Genomic DNA, 23,455 nt, shown 5'->3' with positions numbered 1-23,455 from the left:
ATATTTATTCTTACCTGCAATCTGCAGATTCTGTTGTGTCCCTAATGTTTTCCTTTTGCGTGGGTCCTCCTTCTGTGGGGTCTGGTCAGAGATGCAATCTCTAGTTCTAATTTCTAGTTTAGATCATGGTTGAGATAGTTTCTGATTTATTTTTATTACTTTGGAGCCATACCATTACTCGTCTGGGATGGAGAGGAAGGAAATTAGGCACCTGGGGAAGTTTGACTATTTCAAAATTTGAGTGCAGCTGAGCACCAAGTATGTCCTGAAATAAGTTCCCTTGAGCAACTGTCTTACCGTGCCCCTTTGATGTATTGAACTTTAACGTGTACTGTAAACTTCCATAATGCTACACATGAATTGACCTATCTCTACTACAAGGTTATAACCAGAATGGTTTCCTAGCCATAAAGTACCAAATGAAATAAGGAACCAGATAAAGGTGAAGAGCCCCAAACTTGAGAGTCGGCATTAACATCAAGGTCCAGATTATTTCTATTTTGGTAATTCTTCTGAGTAGTTTATGTAATACACACATTCCTATCTTTTTCCTGACTCTATTTTACAAAGAAGCATATGCTAAAATTTGCATGTGTCTTCTCTTTCTGAGACCCATGAAAACAGATTTCATGTCACATTTACAACTTTTAAAATAACGTGGATGCTTGAAGTTCAAGTGGTAGTTGAATTATCCAAAAATTAAACGATTTTCCCCATTAGCAGTATTAATTTCACTTTTTGAAACAACCCTTTGAAAATGAAGAATTTTAATAGTAATAATTATAACATATACATTGTTTTAGAACTATTCTGTGCACCTGAACATGTCAGCAAGGTAAAGGGAGGGGAATGGGTGTTGTTTTCCCCAATTTTGTAGGTGAGGACACCAAGCCACTGTGAATTTGTGTGACTCTTAAGTAAATTCCACTTAGTTAGCCATTCTTTGCCTAAGTCTAAACTGGCATGAAATTTCTCATTTTCACATATGTCAAAAAACCTACATGCCTTAAACTTCTGGGTTTTTATCTTTACTGGTCAAGCAGCACCATGCACATCTTTTACAAAAATCAATAATTGGCTTAAGGATCAGATGAGGGAGTCTACGGGAAAATATATTTTTGAAGTCCATCAAGTTTTGTTATCATTTCAAATAAAGACATCCTTAAATTTTTTCAGTGTTAAGGATGAAGCCAATAATTTACACCTACTTCTTGCAGTATCAATTTCAAATTCTTCATGTGATGCTGATTATAAAAGTTGCTTAGCCGGTTTTTTTCCCTTTGCCCTGATTTTTCATTCCTGCCTCTAAGTTCTAGTGAGCATGAAAGCAAAACAACAGTGCCATGAAATGAGGAAAAAAATTAGACCATAGCCTCAGAGTCCAGATGTACAATGGCATCATGACAATTACCATTAAGAGGGAAGGAATGAGAGGAAACAAAATGAAAAGAAGGGAGAAAACACTCTTTAAACTGGAATGTTTGTAGAGACTAAGATTTCCTTTATCACTTCCCATATGGCTTTATGAGGGTTCCATTCCAACATCCACCATTACCCAGAGCCATGTTTTCTAACTGCCTTTATTATGGTTCTTCAGAAACTTTCATATGATGTTTGGTCATGAGTCATTTCTGAAAGCTGTTATTATAACCATTTAATGGAAAGAGAGAATCTATGTGATCAAGATATCTTCTGGTACTCAGGATTATGCGTTTTTGAAAGCTCTCTCTGGGATTCTATGTACAGACAGATATGGGCACCTGTCCAAGAGCGAGGTGACTAATCATTAGTACACATTGCTTGGCTGCTGGGATAAAATGAAGTCAGCTTACCACGTCTATAGTAGCCAGGCACTGTGTTTATTCTGACTACCTTCTCACACCTGGAACTGCTTTCCTTAGAGGTTGAGAATATTCCCTTAATTATTATGAATTTAGAAATTAATTTCATTTAGAATCACGCTATTGAGAGAAAAATCGTCTTGGTCTAAACTGGATTGGTTGTCTAGGAAGCGCTGCTTTCACCAGTTAATGCATTGCTCAACTATTAGCTGTAGTTTATCAAGCACTATCAGATTATTACAGTAAGGAATAATACTTCTAATTAGTAATTCTAATATGCAGCTTTCTTTGTACAATTGGTAGCTTCTCCAAAGTGTATACCACACAGCTGAGCTGATCCACAGAGGGTATTTGAGGCTAAAGGTCTATGGAAAACAACCATTTATTTACTCATTTTTCTCCCTTACTCTGCCATTGCTTCTCTTGTACTTTTGAAATAGAAAAATAATCCCAGTGCCTCTGTCTTTACCTTTCTATTGCTGTTTTATGACTTCCTGACCTGTCTCCAAAGTTACAAAAACCACAAAAAATGTAATATTTTCTACAGCAACAAAAATCCAGCAGAGTTTTGCCAACTGAAACAAGGGGCTGAAAACTCTGGGGAACATATCACCCAATGAGTTTATTACCATTCTGGATGTGTAATCCCTACATTTATGGTGCACTGTGGGTGTTCGGCAGTCTGCATATGTAGCTATAAACACAGAACAGATGCTGTAATGAAGAGCTTCCAACTGATCTGTTTGATATTATTCTGAGGAGTTGCAAGTCCAACTATATTCTCATACCAGGCTGTTTCTGAGAGAGGGATGATGTTGTGTGTCTGCTTTTGCAAAGTTTACTTCAATTTGTTATTTTGTTCACAGCCAGATATCTGACACAACCAAAGGCTTGGGCGCTTGCATTTATATTTTCTAAATATAATTTAGGAGGATTTTAATCAATAAATTGGGTATTTGGATTACTTGAATTACTTATAGTTAGAAATCCTATTAGGCATAATCCTGCCCTGGAAGATCAACTGAATTACAAAATTACAATACCTTTCACATTGCTAATATCTTTAGCTGTTAATGTATTTGCATGGGAAACTATTCAGACCTAAATTAATATAAAGATAGTGGTAAACTTCTCTTTCTTGGCAGTAGAAGAAACATAGAAATCCATAGACATTCATAAGTAAGCAAGTTATTTTGATCCAAGTTACTTATCACTTACTTTTAAAGCAAAATGAGTTAACATTATGTAACTAAAAACTTAAGACATTATGTAAATGACATGCTTTCTTTTAAAAAAAAACGTTATACCAATGGCTAAAAGTCAAACTAACACTTCTAGTCATTTTTTTGATAAATAACCCAACGAGTGCCAAACAATGTGAGGGCGCATGGAGCTGAAATGTGACAGTGCACGCCTGTGACTTTTTGGGTGCATAATTGCAGACAAAACTAAAAACAATTACAATCACCAAAAAAAGGCATTAAATTGATGCAAGGAAGTAATTTTAAAATATAGGTTTCTAAGTAAATAGTGTATGAGTATGTTCTTGTTTCTTAAGCATTTTCATATATGTTTTTTTTTTCTTTTAACATCTTTATTGGAGTATAATTGCTTTACAGTGATGTGTTCGTTTCTGCTTTATATAAAAGTGAATCAACTATACATATACATATATCCCCTTATCTCCTCCCTCTTGCGGCTCCCTCCCACCCTCCCTATCCCACCCCTCTAGGTGGTCACAAAGCACCAAGCTGATCTCCGTGTGCTATGCGGCTGCTTCCCACTAGGTATCTGGTTTACATTTGGTAATGTATTTATGTCCATTCCACTCTCTCACTTCATCCCAGCTTACCCTTCCACCTCCCCATGTCCTCAAATCCACTCTCTCACTTCATCCCAGCTTACCCTTCCCCCTCCGCACGTCCTCAAGTCCATTCTCTATGTCTGCATCTTTATTCCTGTCCTGCCCCTAGGTCCTTCAGAACCTTTTTTTTAGATTCCATGTATATGTGTTAGCCAGTATTTATTTTTCTGTTTCTGACTTACTTCACTCTGTATGACAGACTCTAGGTCTATCCACCTCACTACAAATAACACAATTTCGTTTCTTTTTATGGCTGAGTAATATTCCATTGTATATATGTGCCACATCCTCTTTTTCCATTCATCTGTTGATGGACATTTAGGTTGCTTCCATGTCCTGGCTATTGTAAACAGAGCTGCAATGAACATTGTGGTACATGACTCTTTTTGAATTAAGGTTTTCTCATGGTATATGCCCAGTAGTGGGATTGCTGGATCATATGGCAGTTCTATTTTTAGGTTTTTGAGGAACCTCCACACTGTTCTCCACAGTGGCTGTATCAATTTACATTCCCACCAACAGGGCAAGAGGGTTCCCTTTTCTCCACATCCTCTCCAGCATTTATTGTTTGTAGATTTTTGATGATGGCCATTCTAACCGGTGTGAAGTGATACCTCATCGTAGTTTTGATTTGCAATTCTCTAATGATTAGTGATGTTGAGCATCCTTTCATGTGTTTGTTGGCAATCTGTATATCTTCTTTGGAGAAATGTCTATTTAGGTCTTCTGCCCATGTTTGGATTGCGTTGTTTGTTTTTTTGATATTGAGCTACATGAACTGCTTGTAAATTTTAGAGGTTAATCCTTTGTCAATTGCTTTGTTTGCAAATATTTTCTCTCATTCTGAGGGCTGTCTTTTGGTCTTGTTTATGGTTTCCTTTGCTGTGCAAAAGCTTTTGTTTCATTAAGTCCCATTTGTTTATTTTTGTTTTTATTTCCATTTCTCTAGGAGGTGGGTCAAAAAAGATCTTGCTGTGATTAATGTCAAGGAGTGTTCTTCCTTTGTTTTCCTCTAAGAGTTTTATAGTGTCCAGTCTTACATTTAGTTTGAGTTTATTTTTGGCTATGGTGTTAGGGAGTGTTCTTACTTCATTCTTTTACATGTAGCTGTCCAGTTTTCCCAGAACCACTTATTGAAGAGGCTGTCTTTTCTCCATTGTAGATCCTTGCCTCCTTTGTCATAGATTAGTTGACCATAGGTGTGTGGGTTTATCTCTGGGCTTTCTATACTGTTCCATTGATCTATATTTCTGTTTTTGTGCCAGTACCATATTGTCTTGATTACTGTAGCTTTGTATTATAGTATGAAAACAAGGGAGTCTGATTCCTCCAGCTCCGTTTTTTTCCCTCAAGACTGCTTTGGCTATTTGGGGTCTTTTGTGCTTCCATACAAATTTTAAGATTTTTTGTTTTAGTTCTGTAACAAAAGCCTTTGATAATTTGATAGGGATTGAATTGAATCTGTAGATTACTTTGCGTAGTAAGGTCATTTTCACAATATTGATCCTTCCAATCCAAGAACGTGGTATATCTCTCCATCTGTTGGTATCATCTTTAATTTCTTTCATCAGTGTCTTATAGTTTTCTACATACAGGTCTTTTGTCTCCCTAGGTAGGTTTATTCCTAGGTATTTTATTCTTTTTGTTTCAGTGGTAAATGGGAGTGTTTCCTTAATTTCTCTTTCAGATTTTTCATCATTAGTGTAATGCAAGAGATTTCTGTGCATTAATTTTGTATCCTGCAACTTCACCAAATACATTGATTAGCTCTAGTAGTTTTCTGGTGACATCTTTAGGATTCTCTATGTTCAGTATCATGTCATCTGCAAACAGTGACAGTTTTACCTCTGCTTTTCCAATTTTTATTTCTTTTTCTTCTCTGATTGCCGTGGCTAGGACTTCCAAAACTATGTTGAATAATAGTGGTGAGAGTGGACATCCTTGTCTTGTTCCTGATCTTAGATGAAATGCTTTCAGGTTTTCACCATTGAGAATGATGATTGCTGTGGGTTTGTCATATATGGCCTTTATTGTGTTGAGGTAGGTTCCCTCTATGCCCACTTTCTGGAGAGTTTTTATCATGAATCGGTGTTGAATTTTGTCATAAGCTTTTTCTGCATCTATTGAGAAGATCATATGGTTTTTATTCTTCAATTTGTTAATATGGTGTATCGCTTTGATTGATTTGCATATATTGAAGAATCCTTGCATTCCTGGGATAAATCCCACTTGATCATTGTATATGATCCTTTTAATGTGTTGTTGGATTCTGTTTGCTAGTATTTTGTTGAGGATTTTTGCATCTATATTCATCAGTGATATTGGTCTATAATTTTCTTTTTTTGTAGTATCTTTGTCTGGTTTTGGTATCAGGATGATGGTGGCCTCATAGAATGAGTGTGGGAGTGTTCCTTCCTCTGCAATTTTTTGGAAGAGTTTGAGAAGGATGGCTGTTAGCTCTTCTCTAAATGTTTGATAGAATTCACCTGTGAAGCCATCTGGTCCTGGACTATTGTTTCTTGGAAGATTTTTAATCATAGTTTCAATTTCTTTACTTGTGATTGGTGTGTTCATATTTTCTATTTCTTCCTGGTTCAGTCTTGGAAGGTTATACCTTTCTAAGAATGTGTCCATTTCTTCCAGGTTGTCCATTTTATTGGCATAGAGTTGCTTGGAATAGTCTTTTAGGATGCTTTTTATTTCTGTGGTGTCTGTTGTAACTTCTTTTTCATTTCTAATTTTTTGATTTGAGTCTTCTCCCTCTTTTTATTGATGAGTCTGGCTAATGGCTTGTCAATTGTATTTATCTTCTCAAGGAACCAGCTTTTAGTTTTATTGATCTTTGCTATTGTTTTCTTTGTTTCTATTTCATTTATTTCTGCTCTGATCTTTATGATTTCTTTCCTTCTACTAACTTTGGGTTTCGTCTGTTCTTCGCTCTCTAGTTCCTTTAGGTGTAATGTAGGTTGTTTGAGATTTTTCTTGTTTCTTGAGGTAGACCTGTATTGCTATAACCTTCCCACTTAGAATTGCTTCTACTGCATCCCATAGGTTTTGGATCATCGTGTTGTCATTGTCATTTGTCTCTAGATATTTTTTGTTTTCCTCTTTGATTTCTTCAGTGACCTCTTGGTTATTTAGTAACGTATTGTTTAGCCTCCATGTGTTTGTGTTTTTTACGTTATTTCCCTGTAATTGATTTCTAATCTCATAACGTTGTGGTCAGAAAAGATGCTTGATATGATTTCAGTTTTCTTAAATTTACTGAGGCTTGATTTGTGACCCAAGATATGATCTATCCTGGAGAATGTTCCATGAGCACTTGAGAAGAAAGTGTAATCTGCTGTTTTTGGATGGAATGTCCTATAAATCTATCTGGTCTATTGTGTCATTTAAAGGTTGTGTTTCCTTCTTAATTTTCTGTTTGGATGATCTGTCCATTGGTGTAAGTGACATGTTAAATTCCCCCACTATTATGTTACTGTCGATTTCCTCTTTTATAGCTGTTAGCAGTTACCTTATGCATTGAGGTGCTCCTATGTTCAGTGCATATATATTTATAATTGTTATATCTTCTTCTTGGATTGATCCCTTGATCATTATGTAGTGTCCTTCCTTGTCTCTTGTAACATTCTTTATTTTAAAGTCTGTTTTATCTGATATGAGTATTGCTACTCCAGCTTTCTTTTGATTTCCATTTGAGTGGAATATGTTTTTCCATCCCCTCACTTTCAGTCTATGTGTCCCTAGATCTGAAGTGGGTCTCTTGTAGACTGCATATATATGGGTCTTATTTTTGTATCCATTCAGTGAGCCTGTGTCTTTTGGTTAGAGCATTAATCCATTTATGTTTAATGTAATTATCAATATTTATGTTCCTGTTACATTTTCTTCATTGTTATGGGTTTGTTTTTGTAGGTCCTTTTCATCTCTTGTGTTTCCCACTTAGAGAAGTTCCTTTATCGTTGGTTGTAGAGTTGGTTTGGTGGTGCTGAATTCTCCTACCATAGTTTGTCTGTAAAGTTTTGATTTCTCCATCGAATCTAAATGAGATCCTTGTCAGGTAGAGTAATCTTAGTTGTAGGCTCTTTCCTTTCATCACTTTAAATATATCATACCACTCCCAACTGCCTTGTAGAGTTTCTGCTGAGAACTCAGCTGTTAACCTTATGGGAGTTCCCTTGTATGTTATTTGTTGTTTTTCCCTGTTGCTTTCAATTATTTTTATTTGTATTTAATTTTTGTTAAATACATTATTTTGTTAAAACCATTATTCTGAATGCTTTTTCTGGAAGGTTGTCTATCTCCACTTCATTTAATTGTTTTTCTGGGGTTTTATCTTCTTCCTTCATTTGGTAAATAGCACTCTGCCTTTTCATCTTGTCTATCTTTCTGTGAATGTGGTTTTTGTTCCACAGGCTGCAGGATTGTAGGTCTTCTTGCTTCTGTATATATGTTTTTAATGAGGGCAAAAGCTAAGTGAAATACTAAATGAAATGATGCTCTGAGGACGTTTTCCTCTGGATCTGCCAGAAACTTTTTTTTTGTCTACAGAAAAGGTAAATAAGCCTACAGCACTCTTGTTTATGCCCTGGGTAAGCCTCTTCATTTGTCTTTCCTCCTTTGATTAGGAAAGGAAATATGACAGTGAGCCAACAGACATCGCAATCAAATAGAGATAACATGTTCTCTTTCATACAAAGAATTCATTCATTCTTCTAGCTTGTAAATGAGAAAATCTGTCATTTTGAAATTATTTTTCCTTTAATCATACAATAAAGGGCTTTAAAAGTTATTGTAATTCTTCACTTGATTTTATAGTAAATATCAGAAGGTTTTATTGAATTACTTGTCGTAGAATTTCACACCTGAGAGTAACATTTATGGTGGATCTACTGTTTATTCATTCACTTCTTTAATCAATGACTGTTTAAACAGTAACATATGCTTCGTAAAAGCATGTACATACTTGATATGGTGCTAGATAATATTTAGAATAAAAAAGATATAAGAGGTAGTCACAGAATGCACCAATCTTGCAAAATAGTAAGGGAGACACTCAAAAATAGAATTAAATATACTGGGTTAACTGCCATAATAGAGGAGCAATATAGCATTTTATGTGTCCAGGGAAGAAAGAGATTCAGTCCATCTAAATGGAGCGGTATCTGTTGAAGGATGGGGAAAGACTTGTTAATAAAATTATAAAAGTGGCATTTAAACTTAACCTTATGTTTTTCAACAGGAGAAACTGTGCTATGGTGAGACCATTTCACATGTAGAAAATAACATAAATGAAGATTCAGAATTGTTAATACACTTTTGGGCTGAAAAGTGGAATCTCTTATGAGTGAAGTACATGGAGAGGTGTAGTGGTGGGTAAATTTTAAATGCAGAAAGAGGATAGATTATAGATAATGATCAATGTTCTAAGAAGAAATTTGGATACTTTTCATATAAACCTCAAGATGCATTAATGACTTTTGTGAAGTTTTATGATCATGTGTAAGCTTTATGGGAAGAGATTGACTATAGAAAGACTAGTTAATAAAGTGCTATAAAAATCCAAATGACAGGTTGAAAATAAAAGGCTTAAACCTGAGCAGTGAAATAAAAGTCAAATCCCAGGCATGCATAGGAAAACATGTTCTGAGTTTGATTCATTAGAACTGGAATACTGATTTTGGGGGGTAAGAAAGAAATGAACAATAGAATACAACTCTCATGATTTGAGCCTGGGTAACTGGAAAAATACAACTACCATAAAAACTGATAGGGAATACTCCTGTATTCTCCTGTCAGAATAGGACTGGGGAAATGTTGATAAGTTGGGTTTCAGACTTATCAACTGAAAATCCAGTAAAGGCATTCAAATAGAGGCTTCCATAAAGTACTGAAAAATTAAGTCAGAAGCTTAAGAGAAAGGTCTGAGCCAGAGCTCTAGATTTGAGACTTAATTGTCAGAATGTTTACAGTGGCCAAAAGAGCGATTAAGACATGAGAAAAGAAGAAAGTAGGAGGAAGAACATTAGGGAACATTTACATTTAAGAGATAAGATAAATAAGGAAAACCTGAAAGCAGTAAACAGCACAGAATAAAAAAGGGGAGAAAGAGGGATCACAGTGTCAAGGAAACCAAGGAGACTGGTTCAGTCAGCTCCGTTGCCATAGTAAAATCCCACAGACTGGGGGCTTAAAAGACAGACATTTATCTTCTCACAGTTCTGGAGGCTGGAAGTCCAAGATCAGGGTGCCAGCATGGTTGAGTCTTGGTAAGACCTCTCCCATTGGGTTGCAGACAGCTGCCTTCTAGCTGTGTGCTCGCGTAACCAATTTTCTGTACAAGCATGGGGGCAGAAAGAGAGAGAGAAGGGGAGAGGAGGGAGAGTGAGCTGTGGGGTGTCTCTTCTTATAAGAGTAATAATGAGGATCCCATTCTCATGACTTCATCTAACCCTAAATACCTCCCAAAGGCCCCACCTCCTAATACCATCACGTTGGGGAGTTAAGATGTCAACATATGGATTTGAGGGGATACAACCATTCAGTCTCTAACAGACTGTTTCAAGAAAAAAGAACTTGGGATCCTTGGGATCCCCAAGGATGGAGACTCTATGGTTATCCTTGAGTCATTTAAGTGGTGTGATGTGAGTAGAATTTTTATAGCTGTAAGTTGAGGAGTTTGTCATTAAAAGAATTAAGAAGTTTAGACAGTATCTAAGGAAGCCAAGGAGAGAGGGAGAAGTGGTATAATAGAGGAGAAATTTAAGCTTGTTTGTAGTATATGAGAAAGGAGCTGATAGAGAAACAGAAATTGAAAATATAAACTAGAGATCATACGGGTTATGCTGGGCAGTCTGACCCAGAGCTGCGCCATTGCAATAGAGCCATTGGACATCAATTGACAAGTGTCATAACGAAGCACCAATTTTGAAGAATATGTTGGTTGTGGTTGATGCTGGTTCTCACTTCACTACATGTGTGTTGCTTGTCATTAAAAAAAAAAAAGATGGAAAAAATAAGCTAGAAACTTAGATGAATTTTAAGTAAAATCCTAAAATACAACTCTTACTACTGATTTTATCAGACTCTGGGCTTACAAACATTGATTGTAAGATTTGAAATGGGACAAATGAGGGAAAGCTGGGAAGTAAGGTATGCTGTCCTGGCATTACGGGTGGAGTTGGAGGAGTCACAGCTCCTAAGTACAGGTTGTTTGTAGAAGAAGCGTGTTATGTATTCAGAGCCAGACTCAGTTGAGAATGAAACAGTTACCTTCATTCAGCTGTGATTAGAAGGGGCTAGAAATCCAAATCCTTGACTCTCTTCCTGACAGCCAGTCATAATGCCTGAGGCTGCCAGTGTGAGGGTATTTTGTTGGGGTAAAGCCTTATGTCCCCTGAAAAAACAAGATGAAATGCCTTTACTCTCTGAAATATGTAACACGATGACCTAAAAGCACATTAGCCATAATTTAGAATGAAAACAGATAAGTAACTAAGTTGTGTGTTGAGGAGTTGCCGTGGTGAGAGACCACCTTCAGAGGGCATGGACTTAAGTACAGGGGGAGAGATGAATGACATGAGGATAGGGGGGTGGGGACACAAATTTGCAGTCACCATTGTTTCCTTGTTTTTTTCCCTCCTGTGAATAATATACTCATTCTACAAATAACACAGAGATAGCTACTTTAAATACTCATATTTTATGTTTTCAAGTTCTACACTGAGACCATGGGGCACAGATTTTGCTACAGCTTCAAAGAGAACATATTCCTTTTGAATATAGGCCACCTTTTATATTTCTTTCAAATTCAAATGAACTTGCATGACATACATATTCAAGTTCTCACACTTAATGTTTTATTCTCCTATATTTATAATGTGTAGCTTCTGAACTGAATTCAAAAATATTTCAGGTGAATATCCATAATGACCCAAAGTAGGTACACATAACACCATTGTGTAAATAAAGAAACTAAGGCTTGGAAAGTTCAAGGCCATTTTTATGAGAGGAAGAAATGGGACTAAAATCATTGTTTTCTGGATAAAATCATTTGTTTTTATCACTTTAATTAAAATATAATTTTCATCACCTTTATGTCTGTTACCTCAATAATGTATTCATTCATTCATGTATTCAATAAAATGAATAAGACATGGAGTCTGCCCTTAAGAAGGTCATAGTTTATTGGTATAACACATCGTTACAATAAAATCCAGTGAGTGAAATAATAGAAAATGGTATAATATGGTGATTCAGGTGGGTGGGTAAATTTAGAGTCAGAAGTTTACTGAGTCTGGGTTTGTTATTTTTGCAAGGTCCCACTCTACGTAACAGATACTCTTTTTATCCTGGTCCTACTGTATGTAACAGTCACCTGTTAGATGAAAGAAACTATCAGAGGAGACACTGGAGGCCTGCAGGCTAAATATGACCATGGATGTCCTTAGATCATAAGAGCAAAGCTTATACGTTCGTTAATTAAAACTCTCTGGCTTTAAGTTATAGAAGCCAACCTAAGCTAGCCTAAGCATATTTATTTTCCCTTTGTGTAAGTAAATGGGAAAATGTATAGAGTACAGTGCAGTGCCTAGCGTATAGTAAAATTTCACTAGCTGTTAGCTAGTGACATTAAAATTATGAAAATAGGGGAGGAGGTGTGAACGTTCATTTACTAGCATAAAACTCTGCATTACACCTTCATGTAATGACAGTTGTAAAAACTGGGTATACGCATCATTACTCTCAACTTGTGATATCCACGCTATGTAGAATGGCGGAGCTGTGTGTCTGCGGAAAGCCCAGGCGCGCTGGCATTACTCAGTGTGAGAGGTGTGAGAAGAAGCACACCCTGTTTGACATGACTTGGCAGCCTGTCCATGCTTGGCCACAGCTAAAGAAAGATGAGATCGTTTGCATGCCATCTGTTAGCCTTAGAGTCCAGTGTAAAGTGCTACCTACTCAAAAGGGAAGCAGGCCATGTGAGCAACACGTTCATAAAGCAGGTTCAAGAGCAAAAATATTAGCAGCCTGCACAATGAAGAAACAGAAGAAAGTACCAGTGGATTTGGAAGCTTCATATCAATGAGAACAGTGCCTATAGGCTCATTAATTAGAACTCCTTCGCTGTAAGATATAAAAGCCAGATGAAGCTAGCCTAAGCAAAAGGCGGTGGGATATTTAATAGAAAAAATATAAGGAATAATTTCAGATATAGTAACAAGATTTGGAACGTTTCTGGGCCACAAGGGGGACCGGGCTTCTGAGGAAAAAGGTTCCAGGCATCTACGTCATCTCCTGGCTCCCTGCACACCTCCTTCTTCTCCTCATACATCTGCTTTCTCCATTTCTTGGGCCCTCATGGTCAGTCCAAGGACAACCATCGCAGTGCTCCTGAGTTTACATGCTATCGGTCCAGTTACCAAAGAGAGAGCTTCGATTCCCTCAACCCACGTGGTTCTACGTAACACAGACAGACACTGATTACCTCATCCTGACTCAGTTGTCTATCCCAGGTCAAGGAAATGACGGACAAAGATGATGTGAAGTCACAGAGTATAAAATTATCTTCCAGGGGCCTATCACTCCCGTCCTCCATGGGTAAGATCAGGGAGGCCGTTCGCAGAGAAGGGGTATGACTATGACGTGAGGAGAAGCCATACAAGTGTCTCCACCAGAGTGATTCCATCTCCAACTATCACCCATCCTTTCTTCTTTGGCATCTGAATAAGTAACTTCTAAGCACCAGCATTTTATATTTAGAAAGGTTGATGAAAAGAAACTTCAAAACCTGCAGGTGGTAACCAGCCAGCCAAGTGATCACCTATCTATACAAAATGTGAGTGACTGCTACAGACTCCAGCAGATATACCAATGGAGGGGCGAGAAAATGCATCACGCTGACGCGGCGTTTGTTATGAAGGTGTGAGGTGTAGAGTCAAACACATTTAAAAACTGAGCTTTGTCTTTGCTCCTTTATAGAGAATCCTGGCTGTAAAATACTTCTAAGTCGCCTCAAGATGAAAAAAGAGGAGGGAAAAGGTGTTTTGTTTTTGAAGAAATATGGATTGTTAGGACATTGTCTTCTGAATGAAGTAAAATACATAATAAATTACAGACCAACAATAAAATATTACTTATTGTTAACATTGGTCAATAGAATAGAAGAGGAAAATCAGCAAATATTTAATCCAGTTAACCCAAAAATGTGTCTATATTTTTATTTTATTTCGAAGGGGTAAGGGAAATCTCCTATAACTGAAGGCAACTTAACAATACCCTCTATGCAGATTATCTTCCAGATGAATGAGGAGTCTGCTGCTAATGAAATTAGGCAAAGTCCCTGGTGATGCTGCTAAAGATATTGAAAAACAACTTCTTAGGAGAAATCAATAATGATAGAAAATACTTTCCTTTCCCTGATTTTTCAGTTATAAAAATATATACTGTTAGCTTGTTTCTAGTAAATGCTCTCAAACACTGTGGAAATGAATGTCATTTTCCACTTGATTAAACTTTTCACTGCTTATGTTATTTGGCTTAAGTGGATGTGGGATGGGGAGTAGGAAAAGTGTTAACAAAGAAAAAGGAATGAAGACTTACATGATCAAAGTAGAATAAAAGAAGTTACGATAATGGGGCAGCTAGGGGAGGGGTGAGGGATTGGAAGGATGGCTGTAGATCCGTCACCAGGCAGCTCTGTGACTTTGGCCACTGATTCTGTCAGTGTCTTATTGTAAGAGATAGAATCGCAAGCAATTTTAGTAAGGTTTTGTTTAGCTCCAACTGTTTAAAATCAAAAGTTATTCTAGGGCCGATCCTAGTATAAAATCTCTTTTGCTCTGATGGTTAGAATGAGCTCAAGGCCTGATGCACCCCTTTTTACATTGGGAGGAGAAGCACTGATGACTAATTGATTCAAGCACCTACTTGTGCTGGCCATTGAGACACGGGCAGGGAATACAGTGGTGAACAAAACAGATCCAGCCCCTGCCTTTGTGGAAAATGGGATTCTAGCCAGGAGACCAAACATTGAACATGTAATTACAAGTGTAGTGAATGTTTGTAAGGATAAGTACAAGGTGTTACAGGAGTGTTATTAAGAGGACCTAACCAGCCCCAGTGTGTGGAGGCTGGAAATGTTCCCAGGACTAAGAATTATTTAGACTGACTTCTGAAGGAGAAAAGGGGTTAGCTAGGAAAGGAAGGGAGCTAAAGGGGTAGACCAGTCAAACAATCACAGTGTAAAGGCTCTGAGCAAAAAAACCCACTGATGGCTGAAGGACAGGAAGCAATTCCAGGATGCCTGGAAGTGAGAATAAAGGAAAGTGTGATAAGTAGACAAGAAGGGCGGGCAAAGACCAGATCACGCAGGGCCTCCTTACAGACCTCAAGAGCGTGGATCTCATCCTCTGAACAATGGAAGTCACCACAGTCACAAAGCAGGGGTGCACTGTGATTAGTGAGAAACGTGTTTTAGAGCTAATACTCCACCCTCAGTGTGGAGGACACAGGAGAGCAAGATGGGAGGTGGGGCACTCTGGGAGGAGGCTGTAGCAGGGTCCAGGTGGGAGATTAGAGTGGCCTGACCTAGGGCTCTGACAACTGGGGAAGAAGATAGTGAACAGAAAGAAATGCTTAAAAGGTAAAAAGAAAAGTAAAAGTAAGATTGCTCACAAAATTCAGAGTAAATAGAGATGTGCAGTCACCTCAGGGTAGTTTAGCTCCAAAGCCTATAACATATGAACTATTACCAGATTAAATGGACCATCACATCTAAAATGTGGTTGATTTATAAGACAGGGAGACTGCTCAGACACAAAAGCAGAGAAAAGCAAACAAACAAACATTGGAAACGGCCATAGACCTCTCTGATGCTGAGATGAGTGAAGGGGATGGTGAGTCACGGGCTCTGAAAATTAAGGTACAAATGACAAGGTGATCCCTAAGACTAAAAGGATGAAGTAAGCTATATTGGCTTAATGCTCTCAAATGTTTAAGTATTGACATTTGCCACACTCCACCCCTTCTTCTGATTCCCGGTGAGCAAGTAACTATTAATTATTGGCTTCCCCTATTTATATACATTTTGGTATTCTAAATCCTGTACCTTATTTCCTACTGCAAATGAAATTGAAATTCTGTTATATAACAACCTCACTATATGAGCTTGTTTAATATAAATCTCACCCTGGATGATATATTATCCTTATTGGGCAGACAAAATAAGTTGTGCTGTGATATTTACCTGGGTGGTGAGTGATGGGAAGAATGACTGCAAGTCTGAGAACCAGATCCTCATCAGTCCCTGGGAAGACGCTTCCTTAGGAATGTGCACTCTGTGTGGTCCATACGATCACACTATGTTTCTCACATTTACCTTTCTACAGACTCCAGTTGCTTTATCTCTAACAGTGGAGATGACAATACTCACATTCTATTTACCATATTCTACCAGTGAATAGTATAGTTGGTAGGTCTTAAGAAGTAGCTTAAAATAAGTGTTCCATAGACTCCCTACTATATCTGTTCTCAGCTTTTCTGATCCAGAAATTCATGGACAGCTCATGTATTATCATGTACTACATATATATTACATTTATGCCATAATAAGAATCCTAGTTCCCAAGGAAACAGATGGTGGAATCAGGATATATCATAAGTATATGTTTATGTTATTCCACAGTAGCCATAGAAATGTCTAACAATTAATACTACCACTATGAATTAATCACTGGGAAGAGTTAAAACAAATTGTTTACACATGCTCTCCTGATCTCCCCATTTTAAAATAGTTTCACTGTATATACATTATGAGCCATCCTTTCACACAGCATGAGACTCATCCTTGCTCCCGCATGTATCAATAGTTTATTCTCTTTAATTGCTGAGTAGTGTTACCTTGTATGAATATACTAAAATTTATTTAATCTATTTCGTTGATGGACATTTGGGCAATTTCCAGCTCTCAGTATTACAAATAAAGCTACAGTCAACATACACGTACATCTTTATGGACATAAATTTTCATTTCTTGTGGGTATATGCCTAGCAGTGGAATTACTGGATGATAAGGCAGGTGTATGTTTAACTTATTAGAAACTGCCAAAGAGATTTCCACAGCGATTTTGTCATTTCTCACTCCTACCAAGAACGTATGAGATCCATTTTGTGTTGATGGTCTTTTACATGATAGCCATTCTAATGGGTGTGTAGTAGTACTTAATTATAGTTTTAATTTGCATTTTCCTGATGATAATGATCTTGAGATCAGGGATTTTAAGACCCTGAGTCCCCACCATTTACTTCATTTCTTCCTTCTTTAAATGTCTCAGTGCTATGAGACGACCTAAAACTGCACTGATTTTCAGTAGCTTTCTGCTTAGCTTTGTATCCTGTGCTTTGTGCAGCCTAAAGTTTGCAAAAATTTCTAAAGGAAACCCACCAAGTGGTGGGTTGGTTTCCCTTTTCTTGACCTCCTTCTCTTCAGGGTCTTGGCTCCTCAAGTCCTGGCTACCTCGGAAGACTTGAACTCAAATTTTTGTGTCTGTAGCCCTGTAAATATTTGTTTTTCTTGCTTCTTTACCTCTTACTTAAGATCCTCTGCCTGGGCTCTCAATCTGCTCTTCTGTATCAAGAATCATCAAATGTCCCAATGAGAAAAATAGCTTGAAGATTATCTGCTTACCTCTCTGAAGTTCTCTTCTGACTGAAGTTCTCTTTCTGACTTATTGGTCCCTTGGATTCTGGCTGCCGTGACAGCATCCCAATGTCTCCAAATGGTTTTTAAAAATATTTTGTCTGTTTTTTTCTAGTTGTTCTCAGTGGGAGAGCTGGTTTACCCCAAGGAATTACATCTTAGCTGGACACAGAAGTCCTCTTATACCAGTTTTAATATCTCCCCTTCCTCTTTCTCAATAGGTTATGATACGACCAAGATTTCTTTTACGGCTATGGTGACTGTACTTCTAATACTGTGAAAGAAATTCTATGATAATTGCCTATCAGTTTCTCTTCAGGTTTGCTGGGTGGTGACATGGGGATATTAATGCCTCTGCTTAAACAGAAGTGGTGGCATAAAATAAATTTTAGTGAAAACATATATCTAATATTAGTGCTTTAGCCAAGAATATTAAAAGCCTCACAAAGTTCTCAAGTGATCTAAGTCCTTTTTTGTTATCATGAATTTTAAGCTTCTTACCAAAGGAATAATTTCTTTTTAAAAAAATTTTAATTTATATACTTTCATGATTATACGTCAATAAGGAATCCACTTTTCAGATTTTATTTCATTATAGAATATATTTGATAAGCGTACATGCAAACAGAATCATCCTTAATACATATTGTTTACTGGTGCCCGGCATTCCCGCAGCAGGCTGGAGATGTAACAAAAAATGCTTCCCAATGTCCAGCTTCATCGGCCACTCTAAATCTTTTTGCAGAACATCCTGAGGTGAAGACTTTAGTTTTTGGCAAGTTGTTTTCATAATCTGTTTCTCTCCCCCTCTGTGATAAATCAGAGCAAAATAATAAAAAGACTCACTTTGGCAGTTTGGCACCTAAAGTTTATCTGGAAACGTAGCAGGGTATTTTTTTTTTCCTTTTACGTAACTTAAGTTGTATTTTTTTTTCTAATTTTGAGCTTTTACTTTCTCATTAATAAAGATGCTTATATGTGAGAATGAACATTGAAAATATACATACAGTAAAACGTTTATTTACAGTGTAAAGACTAAATTTACTACAAAATTTTGAATTAAGACTTCAGTACATACAAAATATTAGTATAATTTCCCAAATTCTGTAATTTATATTTGATATTTCTCCTTAGTAGCTCCTCATATATTTTAATATATATTTAGAACTTTTACTTTAATTTTTTTTCAGCAAAAAAAAATATATATTCACAACTCCCATATAATACCTTAGTTTATTGGGGTAAAGCTAAAAGGAGAGGGAATTTTACCTCTGAATTATATATTATAAATTTCTTTTTGTAATAACAGTTACTGCTTATTTTTCATATTTTAAAAAATGATAAATATTAATTGTGGGGAATTTGGAAAAAATAGGAAAACACAAAACAGCTAATAAAAATTATCTACAATTCTACCAATACACAGAGAAAAACCATTAACATATTTATGTATAGTCTAGTTTTTGCACACACAAATACATATATACATTATTTTTACTACTTAATTTTTTTAATGTAAATTTTGCTGGAGATTTTATGATGGTCAATATTGAGTATGAGAATTAATTTAGGAATTAGTAACAAAAATAATAAGTGCTTTTGATATTCCTGCAATTACCAAAGTGATAAAGAAGCTCAGGGCTATTTCTGTATTATTTTCATATTAGGAATATTTCTTCATTCTGTTTTGTTTATTCAATCACTTGTTCAACATTTACTGTAAATAGATGACCACATGTCTCTTTGTATGCCCAGGAAAGTCCCAGTTTATGGCTTTTGTCATGACATAATTTTTAAGAGCACTTCCTTCACTCTTAAAAGTAATCAGTTTGCATGAGAAATTACATGGTTTCCTTTTATTTCCAAGAACTGGGGTAGGTAAAAGGGGATAAACTAGCAAGCAATGGTAAATCGTCCATGGATCCTGCCCTCCAGAAACTATGGCTTGCCTACTGTTGAAGATAAGAATTAACTTATATAATAAGAAGTGAAAAGGATCACAGGAGAGAGGCAAAGATATAATGTACATTGCAGTGTGGTCAAGAACTTGATAAACATTTTAGAATTCCTGAAGGAAATATGTGCAGAATGTTGTGAAGAATAAGAAGACTTTAGGTTTAGAAAACAGGTATGAAAGACAAAAGCTATCTTTTTTTCAGCATCAGGGAGCTGCTGAAGTGACAGGGATTAGTGAGAACTAAAATATCAGAAATGGGAGAACTGAGAAGTGAGCAGATGATCTGCAGATGCTTTTCCCTGGAGGCATTTGCCAACTCCAGGCTCTGGCAAAAGGACGAGTATCCAGACTTGGCCCAAGCAGAGTGTCAGTGGAGGGAGGAGAGAAGACAGAAGAGATCTTGTAGTCACTGGAGGCTGAAGTGATAAAATAAAAGGCATGAGAGGCTTCAATACATGTCCAGCTTCTCCCTCAAAACATCTGCTGAGGGGCTTCCCTGGTGGCGCAGTGGTTGAGAGTCCGCCTGCCGATGCAGGGGACTCGGGTTCATGCCCCGGTCCGGGAAGATCCCACATGCTGCGGAGCAGCTGAGCCCGTGAGCCATGGCCGCTGAGCCTGCGCGTACGGAGCCTGCGCTCTGCAACGGGAGAGGCCACAACAGTGAGAGGCCTGCGTACCGCAAAACAAACAAACAAACAAACAAAAAAACCATCTGCTGATGTTTGCAGTTGGCTGGATCAGAAAGGTTAAAAGATAAGCCAAACACCTCTGACACGGAGAGTCCATTTTCATGGAGCCTTTCACTTGCTGAGGAGACAGGCTAGAAAACACTTTTAGCAATCACCTGAATCTGCACTGACAAGATTGGAGACTCAAAATTCTCAAACACCTGATACAGGTTCCCTGTTAAGACACGTGCCTAATTCTGAAGTTGTGTGTGGTGGGGGACCAAAAATCTAAACTAAAAATCTTCGAAAAGCCAGCCAGAATATCCCACAGTCTCTCAATGCTGAGGAGATAAAGACCCACCAAGTGAGCTGTACTAGTGCACAGCCAGATGCTCTGTTAAAAGTCTTGAAGCGATATACCCTTCTCCCTACGGTAGACTGACTCCTATACAAACTGCAAAACAACTTTGCTCAGCTCAGTTTCTGACTGGATTGAGTTGATCTTTCCCATTCTACTTAGCAGAAAAAGTGGCGAAGTAACTCTGGTAGAGATAACCTAGAACCTCTACAGAATCTTATTTTATATATTTATAATGTCTTATCTGATATAAAATGTGTTTAGGCATGGAAGAGTTAGAACCATATAACAACAACAACAACAACAAAAAAAAACAAGGGAAACAGACAATAGAAACAGTCCCACAGGTGGTACAGTGATCACTGTTGCTAGATGTTAGAAAACTGAATCATCATTCTGAGCATTGACAAAGAAAAGACTCATCCATTGGGCTTGTGTTTTCTGTTTGAACTTTATCTCAGAGGAATTAAATAGTTGATAAAAATAAGTTCTTCTTTTAAAAAAGAAATCTAGTCGAGAAATACAGAAGGGATGATAGAATGATAATAACATCACTTATTAGCTTTGTAATAAAATAATTGATCTATATAATGTCATCAATTACTGCTAAAACCATTAGATGAAAGTTTGATGGGGAGTTTTATAGTGTGTACATCAGGCTGACAACATCTAAACCCACTGATCAATCTTAATATGACTAATAGAAAACACAATTTATGTGTTTCTCTGTGTGGTATAACAGAAAGAAAACTCTGCCTCCAACAAACTATTCTTCCCATACAATTAATCATGAAGCTGATCAAGACTTTAGATCTAACTATCAAATCATAGGCAACATAAGTAACAGAGAAACATGTTAAATGACACTACAGGGACTCAATCTGTAAAATCTATAATCTGCATGTTTCTTCAACAAATAAATAGCAAGCAAAAAGGAGGAGGGAACATCTACAGATTAAAAAAGACTTACAAGACTCGTCAACAAAATACAATGTGCAGCTCTTATTGGGATGATGTGAAAATCAAGAGTAAAATAAATATACATGAGACAATCAGGGAAATTCAAATATCATCTATTTAATATCAAATATTTAATATCAAATATTAAGGAATCACTATTAATGTATTTTAAGTGTGACAATATTTTTTCCTTTTATTATAAAAATGTGTACCTATATTGTAGAAATATATACTAAATTCTTTATGGATGGAATGACATAATGTTTTAAAATAAATAAATGGCAGGTATAGATGAAATAAAATTCACAAATATATTGATTATTATTGAAGCTGGTAATAGGGATATGGGGGTTCATTTTTAGCATTGTTTCCATGTTTATATATTTAAAATAATTTTCCTAATACTCAGTTTTAAAGATGTCTGAAAAATGAACTGAATTGGAAAGAATAGTAGGAATTCTCACATACCAGTGTAAATTCTGCAAGCATTTTGCAGAGCAATTTGGCAATACATAAGAAAGACAAATGTGCCTTCACCACAATCCATCAATTCTGCTTCTTGGTCCACCCCATAGAAAAGCTCTCTCATATATGTGCAAAGAGATATAACCAAGCATGTTTACTGCAGTATTGCTTAAAATAGCAGTATGTAGGAAACAACCTAAATGGCCATCAGGAGAATTGATTATATTATTGATAGTGTGGTATTTATTCAATTTAGTTTAAGTGAATGAACTAGAGCTATATCTATTAACATAATACTATGCAAAAGGGCAAATTGCTGAATGGAAATATAGTGTGATGCTATGGATATGAAATCTAATATGCTAAACACTACCACATTATTTATTAACACATATGACTACACATGTAAAAGTATTAGCATATGCCAACTGATGATATGTACCAAATTTTCTCTTGAAAAGGAGAGGATTAGTATTAAGAATAATATACAGAGGGCTTCAAACATATCCCTAATGTTTTCTGAAGGAAAGGTAACTTAATAAGACAAAATGTTAATATTTGACAAATCTGTGATGGTAATTGAATTGAATTTTATTAAATTGTTCTCTATAGCATCTCACTTAGAAATCTTTACAATTAAGGATTTTAAAATAGAGAAATATTTCATACTGCATTGTGTTTATATAAAGAGCCTTACTGTACTATGTTAGATGTGCATGTATTAAAAGGAAGAGTGGAACAATTACCATTTACAGCAGGCCTATATATACAGTCAGAGCTCCATTTTCCACTCTGATGAATGAATGTTGAGAAATTAATATTTAAATTCAGATAATAGAAAGAATGCATTTTGCTTCGGAAAGCAATCAGAGGCACAAATTATCCTGTTTATTTATAACAGGAAAGATAGATATCTTCTGCTAAAATGGTCTTGAGTGGTTGCCATCAATCTTTATGATTACTTTGGACAGCTGCCACATTATTTCCATGGTGACGATCTGGAATTGTATAGACCTTTTTATCTCTGCTAAAAGTCTCACCTCCAAACCTGTCATAGACATGCAACTTCAGATACAGACAGCTAACCTGACTGTACCTAGTCTTACCGGCTCCTGACATATCCACTCAATGTCTCTAATGTTGCTGGCAAAAAAAAAAAAAAAAAAAATTGCAAGAGAGAAAACTATTTTCTAATTTCTTAGTTTTCTTAGGAAACTATTTTCTTAGTTTCTAGTAGAAAATATTTTTCTCCTAGAAGTTATTGAAATTCTTGAATAAGGAAGTGGTTAAAATCCATAAGTAAAATGAAGTGAAGTTGGAGGTACTATGAATTAGTCTAACCTAAATACACACTGAGATTTAAAACATCAGTCTTTTGTCTGTGCCTTTGCTCCTCCAATAGAGTTGTCTTAAGCTGGGATAGCATTTTGCTATTTGGAAGCATTTTTACATGTACTATTTCATCAGTCCTTCTTTATGGATGAAAAACTGAGTCTGAAAGAGGCAAATACTCAGTTGGAGAGTAGCTGGTCTCCTGAATCCTTGTCCTGTGAGCTTATTGCTACACTATAAGGAGTAAAACTCGTCTGTAACAACTTCTCAAGTTCACATAAAGAATCATTCTTAGCATAGAAACCAAT

At 36.5% G+C, this 23,455-nt stretch overlaps 1 protein-coding gene across 4 annotated transcripts in view; it reads left to right on the top strand.

Moving 5' to 3' along the window:
* Positions 1-23,455, top strand: part of GRM1 (glutamate metabotropic receptor 1) — a 359,893-nt gene that overhangs the window by 323,237 nt on the left and 13,201 nt on the right. The gene's annotated exons all lie outside the window — the stretch shown is intronic.

The sequence above is a fragment of the Aethalodelphis obliquidens genome, unplaced genomic scaffold, assembly GCF_003676395.1.
Source record: "Aethalodelphis obliquidens isolate GAN/ISIS:26980383/991018 unplaced genomic scaffold, ASM367639v1 scaffold3, whole genome shotgun sequence".
In the NCBI taxonomy this organism is placed as follows: Eukaryota; Metazoa; Chordata; class Mammalia; order Artiodactyla; family Delphinidae; genus Aethalodelphis; species Aethalodelphis obliquidens.
The sequence above is the reverse complement of the archived record's forward strand: the minus strand, read 5'-3'. Positions and strand labels throughout refer to the sequence as shown.